The sequence below is a fragment of the Epinephelus fuscoguttatus genome, linkage group LG8 (assembly GCF_011397635.1).
Source record: "Epinephelus fuscoguttatus linkage group LG8, E.fuscoguttatus.final_Chr_v1".
Classification (NCBI taxonomy): domain Eukaryota; kingdom Metazoa; phylum Chordata; class Actinopteri; order Perciformes; family Serranidae; genus Epinephelus; species Epinephelus fuscoguttatus.
In genome coordinates this window covers 28,014,331-28,031,464 of record NC_064759.1, presented here as the reverse complement: position 1 = coordinate 28,031,464, position 17,134 = coordinate 28,014,331, and the positions used below count along the sequence as shown (strand labels likewise).

Genomic DNA, 17,134 nt, shown 5'->3' with positions numbered 1-17,134 from the left:
TTTGCGGTCCATGACAAAAGAGTCAGTACACTGTGCATCAGGACACTTATCACATTTGAGAAGCTTTGACGTCTTCTTCTTTTTTTTTTTCTTTTTGCCTTCATTGGTATTTTTGACTTTGCTGATGTGCTCTCTGGAATCTTACAAAATAAGATCTTATATGTACAGTTCAGTCAGCATCAAGGTTACGATCACAAAAGGCTGCTGTTTGTTGCATTGCTAGATTCTCAACTGTTCCCACAATTCAAGCAGACATTTCTGAAGCAGAGCCTGGATGAGAGCTATGGAGCACAGTTTGACCCTGCCTTGATGTATAACATGGCAAAGTTTCAGGGGAAGAGCCCAAGAAACCAGGGCTCTTCCGCTCTTCTTCCGGATGGAAGATCTCCGGGGTTTGCCTACAGACTCTACATTCACTGAATGTAGAGTCTGTATGTAGAGACTAGGTGCCCAGTAGCTGCGAATGCTGCCCTCACATTTATGGCCAGTGACCGACATGATCTCCCTGCTCTCCAGGCCAGCTTGGGAGAGCTGTGTGGATTAACATTAACTGATTTTGATGCTCCTCAGTCTAAGGCCGTTGCTATGCCGACCCTAGCAATGGAGCAGCAGAGCAGCGGTGATATCTCAAGAAATAAACACCCCAGAATTTTGTTGATTGACCAATCGGAATCAAGTATTTAAGAGTGCCATGTTCTAAAGTGGAATTATACCAATATGCACCAATATGTAAACAGTCCCAATTCTAGAATAAACGGTACCGTATGGAAACGATGCGGCCGGTTGGAGCTCAAATTGAATAGGAAACAAAGTCAAGTGTTCACTTAGCTGGGCGTAACTTAGCTGGGCAATGCCCATCGATAGCTGCCACCGTGAGAAGAGAACAGAAGGGAGGGGGATATCACTGTCCAGGGGCTGCCGTAGAATGGCAACGAGGATGTCAGCCGACCAACACTCGCTACCCGGTCCCTGGTTGCAATTTGCGATGCTGGCCAGCTAGGAGTTAACTAGCAGCCAGGACAGTACAGTCCTCTCTCGTCTAGCTAACATTTAGCCATGTTACTTACTGATCCATTAGAAAGAAAGCTAGCTGGACATGGGTTTTGAAGCCTCTTTGGTCATGGAGATCCCTCCATCTCTTGAACGCCTGACTGAGGTTTACTCTTGTTTTTCCTCTTCTTTTATCACTCTCCTTTTTGCTCTTCTTTGCCCCCTCAGACAGAGGAGCTTGTTTTGTTTTGCTAGGCCGTTTTTCACTTGTCTCCAAACTTTGTCCGTCTGCCATTGTGCTTGTGACTCAACTATCTTATGCCCAACCCCTCATAAGGTCCAGCTCCAGTCCCTGATTGGCTGACTGACCAGTTTCGCAATAGATGACATGTTTCCTGCCGTAAAGCAGATTTTCTTTGCGAAACTTCTGCACTGGTGGCAGAAGCTTATTACAAAGATTGCAAAGCCACTAAGCCTAACCTATGTAAATGCTGATAGTCGGATTTTACTGTGGCCACTACCCTGTGCAACCCACATTATTTTCATATATATTTAAGAAAAGATGCTGTCTGTTGCCTCTTTAAATTTTGTCTTTTTAATCAAAAAGCCAGTCTTTAATGTCCTTGACTGTCATTTTGTGCCTTATTTATATTTTTAAGTATTGGTTCAGGCACTATTAAGGCACCTATACCATTTGTTTTGGCACCTGGTATTGGAACAAACCCAAATAAAACCAAACCCTAGTAATTAGACAGGCAGCATTTTGTGTTTTTCTGTCACACTTACTAATACACTTTGACTGCTTTCTTTAAACACAGTTGCATCTGAATGATAATTACTGAGTAACAAGATTTCAAAACAACACAGTGCAAACATTCAATAACAGCAAATTAGCACGGCTGGTAAGCACTAAAGCACTGAATAAAAAGAGCACTTCTCAACATAAATATTGGTCCCCGGTGGGTCTAGAGACCCTCAAGTATTAGAAAAGAAAATAGCTTTTGTACCAACAAGCTAGTCAGACTTGCAGCACTTATATATGTCCTGTGGAGTTCACAGAAACAGTGAACCCACTCCAGTTAGGTGACTATCTCTGCCCATAGAGTGGGCCTACCAAGTAAATTAATTTACCATGTGTTATTTTCTATATTGTGGATATGGCAACATGGTATGAGGAAAGCACACTACTTGTTCTGTTGTCAGATGCAAGAACCAACAGACAGGTTTCCCTATATTTCCATCATCTGAGGATGTGAAGATTTAATTTAATTTTCACTAAAATGTGTCCGCAACAATTGGAAAACTATTTCTTAACTAGGACCAGTACGGAGCAGGATTCCCTTCAAAACTGAACTTTAAGAATGATTCAATACAGACTGTTCATGACCTAACTTCAAACTTGGAAGCTGTAAATGCTGCCATGTTATTTTACTGTTCGTTTTGCAGTTAAATCTGATAAATTGAGCATTAGCATGTTGCATGGCTAATGTGGCTAGCCTTGATTGTAGACCCACATGGTGGAGCAATGTAATGGAGTATGTTATACTGAGAGAAACCATGTGAATATTAAAGTTAAATAGCAAGAGCAGTAGCTTGGATTTGAGTAACAGTTTTTTTCCTTTTGCTCAATGATCCATGCCACAATATATATGCGTGTGTTGCTGTGACGTTGTTTGTATGTAGATTTATTCGAAAGAGCTTCTTTGTTGAGCTGAGCAATATATTTATGGATAGTGATTTGAGACTAGATATTGTCTTAGATTCTGGACATCATAATACCATAGGTGTTATGTTTTCCTGGTTTCAAAGGCTGCATTACAGTAAAGTGATGTAATTTTCTAAACTTGCTAGACTTTTTCAAGATGTTCTGTCATTTGCCTTTTCCAACTTTTTACCTCTTTATCAAAAATTTTACGGTGTAAATCTTTTGTGAACGCACCGATAATCAACCCTACAATAGTGCTGCAATATTGACATTGAGGAATTTGGCCAAAAATATTGTGATATTTGATTTTCTCCATATCACCATTCCCTAATGCTCCGAAGGTACCCATATGAAAAACAAAAAGTCAAACTGTAAGAAATTTTGGAAATGATAATGTCGATCAATGTTAGCACCCAGTTGCTAACTCACTCAGACCTGAAGGCTGTAGTGGCCAGCTGGACAGTGTTTATGGTGTTATGCCAAAGCTAATACAATCTTAATGTTTCACAGATAAAGTGTACTGGAATACTAGCATTAGTGACACATTATTGTACCTCTGTTAAAAGTTCCAGAGTAACATAGGCCTGTAGGAATACTTCTCCTTATTGCCCCTTAGGGCAATAAGGAGAAGGTTGTATGTGCCTTTTTAAGGCAATTGGCCAGCACAAAGAGAGTAGGTTTCACACACACACACACACACACACACACACACACAAACACACACAAACACACAGGCCCAAGACACAAACCTGATTGGCTGGGGTCAGGTAGTTTAATACTAGCTGATAGGCTAAAGGTAGGTAACATCTGGACAGTGTCAGGCTCATTGTTTGCCTCTGCTTACAGCCCTTGTGCTAAATTAGCCAGCTACTGATAGCAGTTTCATATGTATCATAAAAATATGAGATGGTTATCAGTTTTTATTAAAGTACACACAAACAATAAACCCAGGAAACTTCTATACAGAAGAGTTTATTCATATCATATTAGAGGACCTCAAACAACTGTTCATCAATGCTGCTGTAAATTGAGTGCAAGTTATGTTAAATTCCTTGTACTGTGAAGCAACAAAATCTCTTGCAGAAAGTGTCTTAACAATGTGATAAATTGACTATCAAACTTTGTTTTAATAGTCACTGACCCTAAGTACAAATATTCTATTAAAGGAGAAGAAGCATGGAAAGATTAGCTTTAAAAATAAGTGGACATGACTATGACGAATTAGATCAGACTCAGCCATAAGGATGTTCAAAGGAATCATCTGATTCTATCCCAGTGACTTCAACCTCACACAGTGTCAAGTATTCTTTTCTTCCAGGAATCACAATGTTCACATATTGGCCTTCTATGAGATCACATGCAAAGGTTTTGGAGGTCCCAGCTGCGATAGACGAGATGATGGCACATCTGAAGAAAAAAAAAAGAAAGAAAAACTGAATTATGAGTGAAATTATGTTTCCTGACAAAAACTATCCATAGAACCCACCAGTATAACTATTCAGATACTGGTGATGCTTTTACTGTGAAAAATATAGGTTTTTGTGTGAAAATTACGTACGCTGATCAGCCAAAACATTAAAACCACTGACAGGTGATGTGAACAACATTGATCATCTTGTTACAATGCGATGTTCTGTTGGCAAACTTTGGGTTCTGACATTCATGTGGTTGTCACCAGACATGCTCCACCCATCTAAACACCAGTGCACATACCCCACCCTTATGGCAGCGGTACTCCCCAGCAGCATTGGCCCCCCAGCAGGACAATGCACCATGCCACAAAAACTGCTCAGGAGTGGCCCGAGGAACATGACAGAGACCTCAAGGCATTGACCTGGCATCCAAATTCCCCAAATCCCAGTCTGATTAAACATCTGTGGGACGTGGGGCGTCAGTGGCTTAGTGGTAGAGCAGGCGCCCCATGTACAAGGCTGTTGCTGCAGCGGCCTGGGTTCAAGTCCAGCCTGTGGCCCTTTGCTGCATGTCTCTCTGTCACCCCCCTTCACACTTCACTGTCCTGTCAATTAAAGGCAAAAAATGCCCCCAAAAAATATCTTTCACTAAAAAAAAAAAAAAAAAAAACATCTGTGGGACGTGCTGTTACCCCACCTCACAACCCACAGGACCCAAAAGATCTGAAGCTAACGCGTTGGTGCCAGATACTATTGGACATACCCCCAGAGGTCCTGTGTTCACGCCTTGGCAGGTCAGAGCCAAGTCCGGTCCAAGGAGGACCCACCGTGGATGGGGGGATATCTCTGGGGTACCAGCATGTCCCTCAAGTGTGCAGTCAGATTGGGATTTGGGAGATTTGGACGCAAGGTCAACACCTTGAGCTCTTTGTCCCATTACTCGGGTCATTCCTGAGCAGTTTTTGTGGTGTGGCATGGTGAATTATCCTGCTGAGGAGGCAATGCCATCAACAACTGCCACTGTCATAAGGAGGTTTACTTGGTTTGCAACAGTGTTTGGGTGGGTGGAGCCACCAGGACCCAAGGTTTTCTATGAAATATTGCACTGTTTTAATGTTTTGGCTGATTGGTGTAAATATCCAGTACACTGATTTCCTCTAACTTACACAACCAGTGTAAAATATTCAAACCTAGCATATGACAGAAAGTGCTGTTACCTGGGATTAGCATTGCCATTGTCACTGAGGGAGTTTCCAATGCGGATCTCAGCACCATTGAGCCTACTGTGGCAACAATCTTTTCTGTTGGTGATGGTGACAGTGTCGATTTTATACTTCTTCAGGAGGTCCAGTCTCCACCATGGTTTTATCTGTCCTTGTGTGTGGGTACAGGATCCTTGTCCATAGATGCTTGCCCGATTTCCATCAATTGCATTTTCAGGGGGGCCATCCCACCCCACGGAGGACTGAGTCGCTCTTCCACCTCTAGCAATATTTTGATCTGTACAAAGCAGCATTTAAAATTATATATGGTTTCAGGAGGGCACAAAAGTTTTAGATATTTGGATCTGACCAAACCCATAAAAGAACAGGCAGTCAACTTATTATCAGATAGTTTAAATGGTACACATCACCATTTGGAGTGTTTCCTGAAGGCTGACCATTGACCTCCACCTCACACAGTGTCAGATACTCTGGTCTTCCAGGAATCACAATGTTCACATACTGGCCCTCCATTCCATTACACACAAACGTTTTGGAGGTCCCAGCTGGGATAGAATGGATAACAGCACACCTGAAGAAAAAGAAAATGAAACAGAATTTTGAGTAAAAGAAAATGAAAACTTTGCATAAATCTTACTAGTAGTTGTTTTTAGTTAATGATAATGCTATTGTGGTGAAAAGAAATACAGGTTTCTCTTTGGAAAATATGTAGACATCCATTGCACTAATTTCTGTAACATACACAACCAGTGTACAAAGTTTCAACCTAATACATGACAGAAAGTGTTGTTACCTGGGATTAGCATTGCCATTGTCACTGAGGGAGTTTCCGATGCGGATCTCGGCACCATCAATTCTTTTGTGGCAACAATCTTTTCTGTTGGTGATGGTGACAGTGTTAATCTTATATGTCTTCAGGAGGTCCAGTCTCCACCATGGCTTTCTTTGTCTACTTGTGTGGGTACAGGATCCTTGTCCATAGATGCTTGCACGGCTTCCATCAATGGCCCTTTCAGGAAAACCATGCCACCCCAAGGAGGACTGAGTCACTCTTCCACCTCTAGCAATATTTTGATCTGTACAAAGTAGCATTTAAAATTATATATGGTTTCAGGAGGGCACAAAGTTTTAGATATTTGGATGTGACCAAACCCATAAAAGTAAAGCAGTCAACTTATTATCGGATAGTTTAAATGGTACACATCACCATTTGGAGTGTTTCCTGAAGGCTGACCATTGACCTCCACCTCACACAGTGTCAGATATTCTGGTCTTCCAGGAATCACAATGTTCACATACTGGCCCTCCATTCCATTACACACAAACGTTTTGGAGGTCCCAGCTGGGATAGAATGGATAACAGCACACCTGAAGAAAAAGAAAATGAAACAGAATTTTGAGTAAAAGAAAATGAAAACTTTGCATAAATCTTACTAGTAGTTGTTTTTAGTTAATGATAATGCTATTGTGGTGAAAAGAAATACAGGTTTCTCTTTGGAAAATATGTAGACATCCATTGCACTAATTTCTGTAACATACACAACCAGTGTACAAAGTTTCAACCTAATACATGACAGAAAGTGCTGTTACCTGGGATTAGCATTGCCATTGTCACTGAGGGAGTTTCCGATGCGGATCTCGGCACCATCAATTCTTTTGTGGCAACAATCTTTTCTGTTGGTGATGGTGACAGTGTTAATCTTATATGTCTTCAGGAGGTCCAGTCTCCACCATGGCTTTCTTTGTCTACTTGTGTGGGTGCAGGATCCTTGTCCATAGATGCTTGCACGGCTTCCATCAATGGCCCTTTCAGGAAAACCATGCCACCCCAAGGAGGACTGAGTCACTCTTCCACCTCTAGCAATATTTTGATCTGTACAAAGTAGCATTTAAAATTATATATGGTTTCAGGAGGGCACAAAAGTTTTAGATATTTGGATGTGACCAAACCCATAAAAGTAAAAGCAGTCAACTTATTATCGGATAGTTTAAATGGTACACATCACCATTTGGAGTGTTTCCTGAAGGCTGACCATTGACCTCCACCTCACACAGTGTCAGATATTCTGGTCTTCCAGGAATCACAATGTTCACATACTGGCCCTCCATTCCATTACACACAAACGTTTTGGAGGTCCCAGCTGGGATAGAATGGATAACAGCACACCTGAAGAAAAAGAAAATGAAACAGCATTTTGAGTAAAAGAAAATGAAAACTTTGCATAAATCTTACTAGTAGTTGTTTTTAGATAATGATAATGCTATTGTGGTGAAAAGAAATACAGGTTTCTCTTCGGAAAATATATAGATATCCATTGCACTAATTTCTGTAACATACACAACCAGTGTACAAAGTTTCAACATAATACATGACAGAAAGTGCTGTTACCTGGGATTAGCATTGCCATTGTCATTGAGGGAGTTTCCGATGCGGATCTCGGCACCATTGATTCTTTTGTGGCAACAATCTTTTCTGTTTGTGATGGTGACAGTGTTAATCTTATACGTCTTCAGGAGGTCCAGTCTCCACCATGGCTTTCTTTGTCTACTTGTGTGGGTGCAGGATCCTTGTCCATAGATGCTTGCACGGCTTCCATCAATGGCCCTTTCAGGAAGACCATGCCACCCCAAGGAGGACTGAGTCACTCTTCCACCTCTAGCAATATTTTGGTCTGTACAAAGTTATGAAATGTCATATTGAAGATCGATTTAGAAAGGCACGCATACATTAAATCTAAAATTGGAATTAATTGGGGAATTGGGGATTTTGATTGAACCAATTATGACTATTCCCTGAAAGTTGGTGATTTGAATCATCATCTCAGTTGAATAAGATTGCTTCAAGTTGAGCAACCTTTTTTTTTCTGCTAGTAAGGGTGTTGTACAGTACTCTTGGGGACACTCTGGTCCCCAGATTTTGCTGTGGAGTGAGAACTCCTGGTACAGAGAGCTACAGTCGCAGCAGCCTGAAGGAGGAGAGACTCTGACTGTAACGGTCTGACATAACTTTATCTTCTTTTTTCTGCTTGGAGGTGTTAAATTTACAGCTCACACCACACTAGCTTAATACAACACAGTCTCTGGCTTTTGTTTAATAGCTAGTGTTGGCAAAAAATGCTGTTGCACATTTCAGGTCCATTTTCAACTTAGTTAGCTTGTCAACTAACTAACTAATTCTGAGTTGAAACCAGTTAAAAGTATAATCTCACCAGAATGGCCACTTGTCTGTCCTAGAACCACCAACAAGACAAAGACCACAGCTGGAGTCATCATCCTGTGGAGCAAGTTAAAACTGTTATTAAAGCTTGATGATCCTTAAATACCTATGCAAATACTTTTACACATACATACGAATGTAAAACACACATCAATTTAAGGAATAGTTTTTGGCCACGCCTGAACTCCACCTACACTGCACAATTTCCATCTTTATACAAACATGCCCAAATCAAACTGGTTCTGTATATACATAGCTGTGTTTAGATTATACTAGAAGTGTGTATGGCTTACACTTCAAGATGTTAAATTTTTTTTGTCAGCTACATTTTCTGAATGAAAATGTTTTACGTTGCCAAGAATACTCTTCATACAAATATCTGTATGTTGAGCTGCCAACACATTTAGGTGATATTTTAACCAGTCCCACAAATTAATCAAATAATACAACATAATTTGTATTTGACATTTAATAGACCAGGAGGTTAGTGGAAGAACATAAATGATTTTATTTGAAAACTGGATGAGAGGAGGCCCAGGTTGATTTTAAAATTGGTTTGAATTGTCTATAAACTGAAAAATTGAAAATTGGTGGGGAAAAAAAGCCATAAATCCCCATTGAGCCCAGGTGCAGTTTTAAAGGAGATTGTGCATGAAATTTGAGAAAATTCAGGTGAAAATATTCATTTCTTATAAAACTGAAAAATATATATATTATATATATATATATGTATATTTTTAAAAGCCCTGTTGATCAATTTCCATGCACTTTTAAGACAGTCACTAACTTCAGCTTCTCAGTTTACTGTCTTCTGTCAAGTTAGGCACGGTGTCAGACTACACCAGATAGGATGTATGAGGTAAAAAATCACACCTGTGGAACATCAGTCTCCTATTGAACACCTAATCTGATGAAAAATGATCAAATGCTCAAATGCTGATGTTTCAGATTGACTGACTTATGACTCTGAAAAATAAACAGTGTTACGTTTGTAGCAAACTTTGTCCAAAAGGGAACTGGAAGTGGTGGTAGAGCAGGAACATTACTGCAAAAAATTTGATCAGAGCACATCATCTGTGCATATTTGTGTAATGCATTTGGTGACACTACTAAGTCAGTGCCAAATGGTCATCCCTACCACTCTCTGTCTTAATTCTCTATGATTAATAAGTTAATGTTTGTCTATATATGCAGATTTCAATAGTTGCTAATTGGTTCCACAATGCATAGAGTTAAATTAAGCATAGGTATAGGCTACTCTACATAGGAATGTAAACAAAATGATGCAGGGTGTTGTTCACTTTTTGTCTCCTGCTGATAGTTAATGTTGGTTTTGTTGTTTGTTTGTTTGTTAGGCTTTTGCAATACATGTTTTAAAAATAGTCAAATCTATAGAGAGCAATCCCCCTCCTTATCTCTTTGTTTGCCCTTTATAGTAATATCACTCCCACTCAGAACAGTTCTGAACAAAACATTTAACTGACACATCTTTAGATCAAACTCACCCCAGCAGGATCTCTGTCAGGATTTAGACATAAAGGTCCCAAATATGAATAAACCAACAGGGAAAAAGGGACATGACCATGAGAACAAAGAAAAAGTAATAACATTGTGAATTAGAAAAAAACAAACAAAAAAAAAAACATTAGTAACATGAACATTAATGTTAACATAACTTGTTTACTAGTATAATTTAGTCACATTATATTTATATAATTGTTATTTTAACAATTGATATTGAACTTCTAAACTTTTAGTCTTCTGGAAGCTTGAATATTAAGTATCATTTCACAAAACTCCTTGCCCTAGCTCTGTTGCATATTCAGACCCTCAGAACTTGCACGTAATTATTTTCACACACTTTTGATTATAACCTTGTCATAACCAAGCTGTAGCATAAAAATATTTCTGATTTAGATCAATTTTTCAATTCACAAAATTACATGTGCAAAATATATTTAATCAATAATTCTACCAGAGACCTACCTGGAAACTCTCTCGCGCCGTGAAAGCAGCTGTGATCTCCATGTGTGCATCGAGAGAAATCATTTTTATACTTTCTTGCAAAGCATGATTGACAACTGTTGGATTAATTAACATCCTGATCAAATAACACATGTTGGTTTTGTATCCCATTCAGAGGTCATTGTGACTGTCTGACTCACTTGATGTCTCAGAGGGCACACCCTGTGCTTGCTCAAATAAAGTTTGTGGAAAGTGGTAGAGGCAGTGTTCAGCTACACGTAATAATAATAATAATATAATGATAACCTTTGTTTATATAGCACTTTTCTTAATAATGTTACAAAGTACTTAACAAGAAGAGACAAAACCAAATAAGGTACATGGCAAGTGACTGAAAAGACAGATACACAAGACGCATAAAACAGTTAAAATGAATAAATACAAACAAAACAAATTAAAACAGTATAAAATAAAAGCAGCCAAACATTCCCAAAAGCATTTACAAAGAAAAAGGTTTTAAGACGAAATTTAAAAGAAGCAAGGGACCTGTGTGCCTTAGTTTAATAGGCAGAGCATTCTAGTGTGGGGGCTATAACAGCACAAGCACGATCTCCCTTTGTCACAAACTGTGACCTGGGAGTGGTCAAGAGGACACGTACTGTGTCAATAAGTCTGTAATATATTTCAGAGTCCATTTAAGGCCTTAAAAGTGAGTAATACAATTTTAAAACCAATCGGAGAACTAACAGGGAGCCAGTGTAGGGAGGGGTGCACAGGGGTGATGTGCTCATGCCCCTTTGTCCCAGTAACGAGTTGGGCAGCAGCATTTTGGACCAACTGGAGACGATGGAGGGAGCTCTGACTAATACCTGAGTAAAGTGCATTGCAGTAATCAAGTTGTGAATAAATAAAAGCATAAACAACTTTTTTTTGGTCCGTGAGGGATAAAAATGACCTAATTTTCGCAATCATCTTGAGCTGAAAGAAACAAGACTGAACAATAGAGTTTAGAATCAAAAATCACACCTAGATTCCTAGCAGCCTGCTTAATATTCTTTGACAGCTCTCCCAGATTAGCACCAGCGGAGCTGATGGAATTTGGGGGACCGAACAAAATGACTTCCGATTTCTCAGTGGCTTTTGGGACATCCAGGATTTAATGCCAGAGAGGCAAAATGAGAGATTAGATAGGCTGCTAGAAACTGTGTTTTTTAACGGCATGTACAACTAAATACCATCTGCATAGAAATGGTAAAGCATATCATGCGTCTGGATAACCTGGCCAAGCATGTATATGGAAAACAGAAGAGGGCCAAGGCCAGAGCCTTGAGGGACCCCACACCTCAACTGGGCTGAGGAAGAAGAAACATTACCCAGGGCAACAAATAGTGGGTGAATAATGGCATGCTTAAAGCTGTCAGGGAATGAGCCAGAAACCAAGGAATTGTTGAAAATTTGTAAAATAACAGGGCAGACAGTAGAAAATACCTCTTTGAGGAGCTTAGTTGGGATGGCATCAAGGGTACCGGAGGAGGAGTTCATGTGGGAGACTGCATACACTAGCTCAGAGGTTGTAACAGGTTGAAACTGAGTGAAAGAGGCTGAACTGACATGAGGAACAGAAATAGAGCAAGGGTCAGACTGGATTTGAGACTTGATGTTCTCCACTTTATTTACAAAATGGGAAAGAAATTTCCCAGGCAGCTCACTTCAGGCTCAGGAAAAGAAGCACCGGTAACAACAGAATTAATAACCTAAAAGAGGATTTTAGGATTATGGTTGTTACTTGAGATTAGATCAGAGAAATAGGCTGATCTGGCATCTTTAACCGCTTTTTGATAAATGAAAATGTGATCTTTAAGGGTTGTATGTGTTCTTCTGATGTATTGGCCTTCCATTGTCGATCAGACTTGCTACACAGAGTCTTTTAAGGGCTCGAAAGTGGTCACTCAGCCAGGGGATATTATTTGATTTTAGTTTCCTGGATTTAAATGGGGCAATTTGGTCAAGGATGACAAGGCACTGATCAGTGAATAACTTTAGCAGTGCATTGGTGTTGGGAGGAGGTATAGCAGAGTTAAAATGACAAGAATTAAAATCACTGCAGAATTTTGCTGCAGAACCAGAGTTAAAAATGCCAGAGCAAGTTGTAGAGCAGGGAGTGGAAATGGAAAGCTTTAGCAGGACTTTAAAAACAGCAGCTTAATGATCAGTAACAGGCAAGTCCACCAAATTAAGACAGTTGAGTGAGAACCCAGATGAGAGTATCAGGTCTAAAGTATGATGAATGTGTGGCTCCTCTGACAGATTGCACAAGGTTAAAAGACTCTAAAAAGATCTAAAAAGCTGGAGGTGAGGGAATGGGAGGGATAGCATACACTGATATTAAAATCGGGGTTCTATGTTTCCCGGATTCTATGTTCCCCACTTAACCCTGCAAAAAAGCTTCGATGTTCCCCGCTTGCACATTGCGGGAGCGTACCTATGTTCCCCGGGTCCTATGTTCCCCGCTTTGTATGGGATTGGGGAACATAGACCCTTTTTTAAAAAAAAAAAAAGGGTCCTATGTTCCCCGATCCCATAGCCTACAAAGCTTTTGGGGTCTGTTATTTTTAAAATTTTATTTATAATATTTATTTATTTATCCATCCTGGAGAAGGGGAGAAACATGACCCACAGATAACTTCTTCACTTCTGTAAAGCTCGCCACCACCTTTCAGGCAAAAAAGACCAGCCTGGTCGGCACACTGGGGAAAACGACGCGGGAGCTGCCACTGGGAGCTGCCACCGGGTGCAGCCACCCTCCGCTAAAGAGTCAGCAGAGCTGTTCAGCACAAAAGTGCTGAAATCCTGTGGCGTGACTCTTACCATTTACCAGTGTAAGCCCAGCAAGAATGTGTGCATTCTGAGCTCCGTGCACACAGTGTGGGCGTCACCGATGGGAAGAAGGCAAAGCCCGAGTCTTGCTGGTAACGCATTGTCTGTTTACACCATTCCGACATGCCAATGTCCCACCATTCCGACAAGGCTTTCCATGTAACGAAATTAGTCAACAGGTGACTCCCTTCTTTAAGACATGCTGATAGAGGAATGGGCTACCCACATTTGGTTGTGCGTAATTACGCAGCAGAGCTCAGACAGGGACTACATAACATTGCATTGTTAAAATATCCTAAGCAGCTGTGGGTGGAAGGTATTAAATAACTTTATAATCTAGTCAATAAATTAGCCTGTAACTAATGGCTGACTTTTTTTTCTTTCTTTTTTCGGGAATTCTGTGGGTCACAGGATTTCCGTGGGCTGGGAATGATTTGATCATGGCACTGTGACGAGACAGGAAAAAAAACAAACGGGAACGAGTGGGACCAGGAATAATAACAATAGGTCAATTTTATATGAATACGGTATGCAGTTAATATGAATTGCAACACAACACAGGATGGATATGAGACAGGACAAGATTATTTTATTGAGAGTGGGATGTGACAGGAGATCAGGACTGACCTGATCTCCTGACAGGACAGGACACGTAGTCTACGTTTCAACAAATGCGACTTCACATGTTCTAAAACATGTTTATTTGTGTGATTATGATAGTAGATAGTAGTATTATAGATAGAGTACTGCATATCAACTTAATCTCCCGAATTTTGACGGCGCAGTCAACTTACTTAATAAACACTAAGTCTCGCCATCCGAAGGAGGAGATGCCTTGAACGGAAAGCAGACCGTGGTGGTTTTCAGTCACACACTCCGACGCCACTTGTTGTTGTTGAAAAGAGTCATAAGGGGGCCGCGGCCACCTGCCAAATATTCCCGGGGTTGGAGATCTCAGGGTCGGAAGTAAACACACGTTTTTATAGATATTTTCTGTTGCGCAGTGTTATGGATAAGGCGCGATGAGTCCTACCGTGTGGATATGATGCTGTGTATGCTCATCAGTGGTTGTAGACTGTCACTCAGCCCCCTCAGCCTCAGTTTTTCTTGATTATGCTTATGGACATACTGTGCAAGATACCTTTGTGTAGCTTTGTTAGTGTCGGCTATATTTGAATTTTTGATAGTTTGGAGACATCATCAGGCTGTGGTCGTTTGAGCCCAGGTCAGGGCAGGTTGATGATAAGTGCTGATATGGAGCTTCCGTCGCTGTCCGTGGTGCTGAAAGGCTGGTTTGCAAGGTGAGTGTTAAATCAGCGAACGCATAGACCTACAGTATGTCGCACAATTCAGCATTTATGGAAATTATGGTGGAAAAAATAAGCCCTAAATGTTATTAGGACCCGTTAAGGAAAAGCGGGGAACATAGGACCCTTTTGAGAAAAAGGGTCCTATGTTCCCTGGCAACAGCGTGTACAGATCCCCGGCAACAGCAGGGAACATAGAACCCTTTTTCTTAAAAAGGGTTCTATGTTCCCCAGTCCCATACAAAGCGGGGAACATATTTCCTTTGGGGGAAAGCGGGGAACATAGAAACCGGGGAACATAGAACCCGGGGAATATAGGGATGACCCCGTTGCTGGGCTAATTTATACAATGTAAAATGCCATAGGCTTGTGCTAATAACGTTAGCATGTTGTATTTGTGGGGAAAATGTGTCCGGATTAAAGTACAGTAATAATAATAATAAAGTGTTTGTCTGTGAATGCTGAGAGTTGTAGTGAAGCCAATTGGTGTTCTTGTTTTTCAAATTGTCTCTATTAAGTCATGTTTAATGTGTGTTTTGGGTGTGTTTTGAATCAAACTTAACAGCACTTCACAGAAACCTCTGCCGCCGACTTGTGTTTTGGAGGTGTAACTGCAGAGTGACACAGACACACCACAGCAGAAGTAAAAATGCCCCAAAAAATGTAAAACTTCAGATGAGTTCAAATTACCAAGAGCAACAGAGTGGCACTTGCTGAGGCCTAACTTATAAAAAACAGCAAGGCCACCCCCTCTTGTAAATGGTCTGGAGATATGAAAATAAGCAATACATTAATATTGTGTCAAATTTCAAAGTTGCGTATGATTTCGTGATTCAGCGTCATAATATAATAATATTGTATCATCATTGTATATAAACTACACAAGACACGGGCCTTTATTTCTTCTATTCCCTCTATATTTTTCTAATGTGCTGTCATTTGCCCCATTAAATTTGCATTACATTGTCATTTCAAACTCAACACTTCCTGTAATGTGCTCTTATTTCTTTTTTTAAGCAATGGCTTTTTGTCTGGCCACTCACCCAAAAAGCTCAGCTCTTCGGAGTGTATGACTTAGTGGTCCAATGGATGGGTACTTCAGTCTCCACTGTGAGTCTTTCCAAGTCCTCCAGGGTTGTCTTTGGTCTCTTTGTTGTCTCTCTGATTAATGTCCTTCTTGCCTGGTCCTTGACTTTTGGTGGGGGCTCATTCTTGCAGGTATGTTGTGGTGCCACATTTTTTTCCTATTTCTAATGATGGATTTGGTGGTGTGTAATGAGATGTTCAAAGTTTCAGGTTTGTTTTTTGTTTTTTTATTGTTTTTTTTAATCATCAAACCCTGATTTGTACATCTCCATAACTTTAAACATGACCTTTTTGCAGAGCTCCTTGGTTTTCATGGAGCAACTTGCTTAGTAGTAAACCTTGCTGAGGCGTGTTGCAGACTCTTGGGCCTTTCAGAACAGGTGTATGTATACTAAAAACATGTGACACCTAAATTGCACACAGGTGGACTTTATTTCAGTAATTATGTGACTTCCAAAGGTAAGTGGTAACACAGTCATATTCAGGGGCTTCATAGCAGAGGGGTAAATACATGCCAAAGATATATACACAGACAACGACTTGGCGAGAAATGAAGATTTATTTAAGCTAAATATGTAACAACTGAATAAATGAATAGCAAATGATAATTATATGACACAACACAAAATTAACAGTATATAAATGGAATGGAATGAAATGAGAAGTAACACTCATGTGAGTTATTTAGTTTAGTTTTAGTTAGTTTTAGTTTACCTGCTCGACCTCACTCTTCACCACATAGCGGCTCACTCAAATTATGGAAGTTCTTGTCCTACTTTTTAGCAGCGGGGATCAAAGGTGAAGCTCCTCTTGGGGCCCCGGACTGTCGCTTCGCAGCTCCCGGTCTTTCGAACAGAATGGAACAGGCTGTCTCACATCAGAGTGGGAGCGGTTGAGTCTGCAATGTCCTGTGGGTACCCCAGGTTGGTTGCTTTAGGCTGCAGGAAGCCTTTGGGCTTGGCACGAGGACCACTGTGGCATGTGGCTGGCAGCTGCTGGTTCCGATGAATCTGGGGCGAAGAGGTTGGTCGGCAGGTGCTGGTCTACTTCGTTCTGATTACTCGCTTATAATAATGGTGAATACAATATCGTTGGCTGTTCGATATTGTTGTCAAAGTTATTAACGCGCAAAAAATGTTGAAAACACTGGAGATAAAAGAAAACTGGATCAACAAAATTTAAAAGTTCAAAATAACTTTGATCGTTAGCACAAAAGAGTTACGCATGAGCTAAATAAAGTAAACACAAAAGAGCCTATGCAAACATAAAAGCAAGAGAATAAAAAAAATTGAAGAAGACCGCAAGACGAGCACTGTTCCCTCTGAGCTGCTTTACTGCGCAATTGCACACTG

At 40.4% G+C, this 17,134-nt stretch overlaps 1 long non-coding RNA gene and 1 pseudogene across 1 annotated transcript; one reads left to right on the top strand and one right to left on the bottom strand.

Moving 5' to 3' along the window:
- LOC125893873 (uncharacterized) overlaps positions 1 to 17,134 on the bottom strand; it is a 102,765-nt pseudogene that overhangs the window by 13,055 nt on the left and 72,576 nt on the right.
- On the top strand, positions 6,152 to 7,910 carry LOC125893877 (uncharacterized). Its single transcript, XR_007449936.1, has 2 exons — positions 6,152 to 6,251; positions 7,848 to 7,910. It is a non-coding gene; the product is annotated as an uncharacterized LOC125893877 (long non-coding RNA).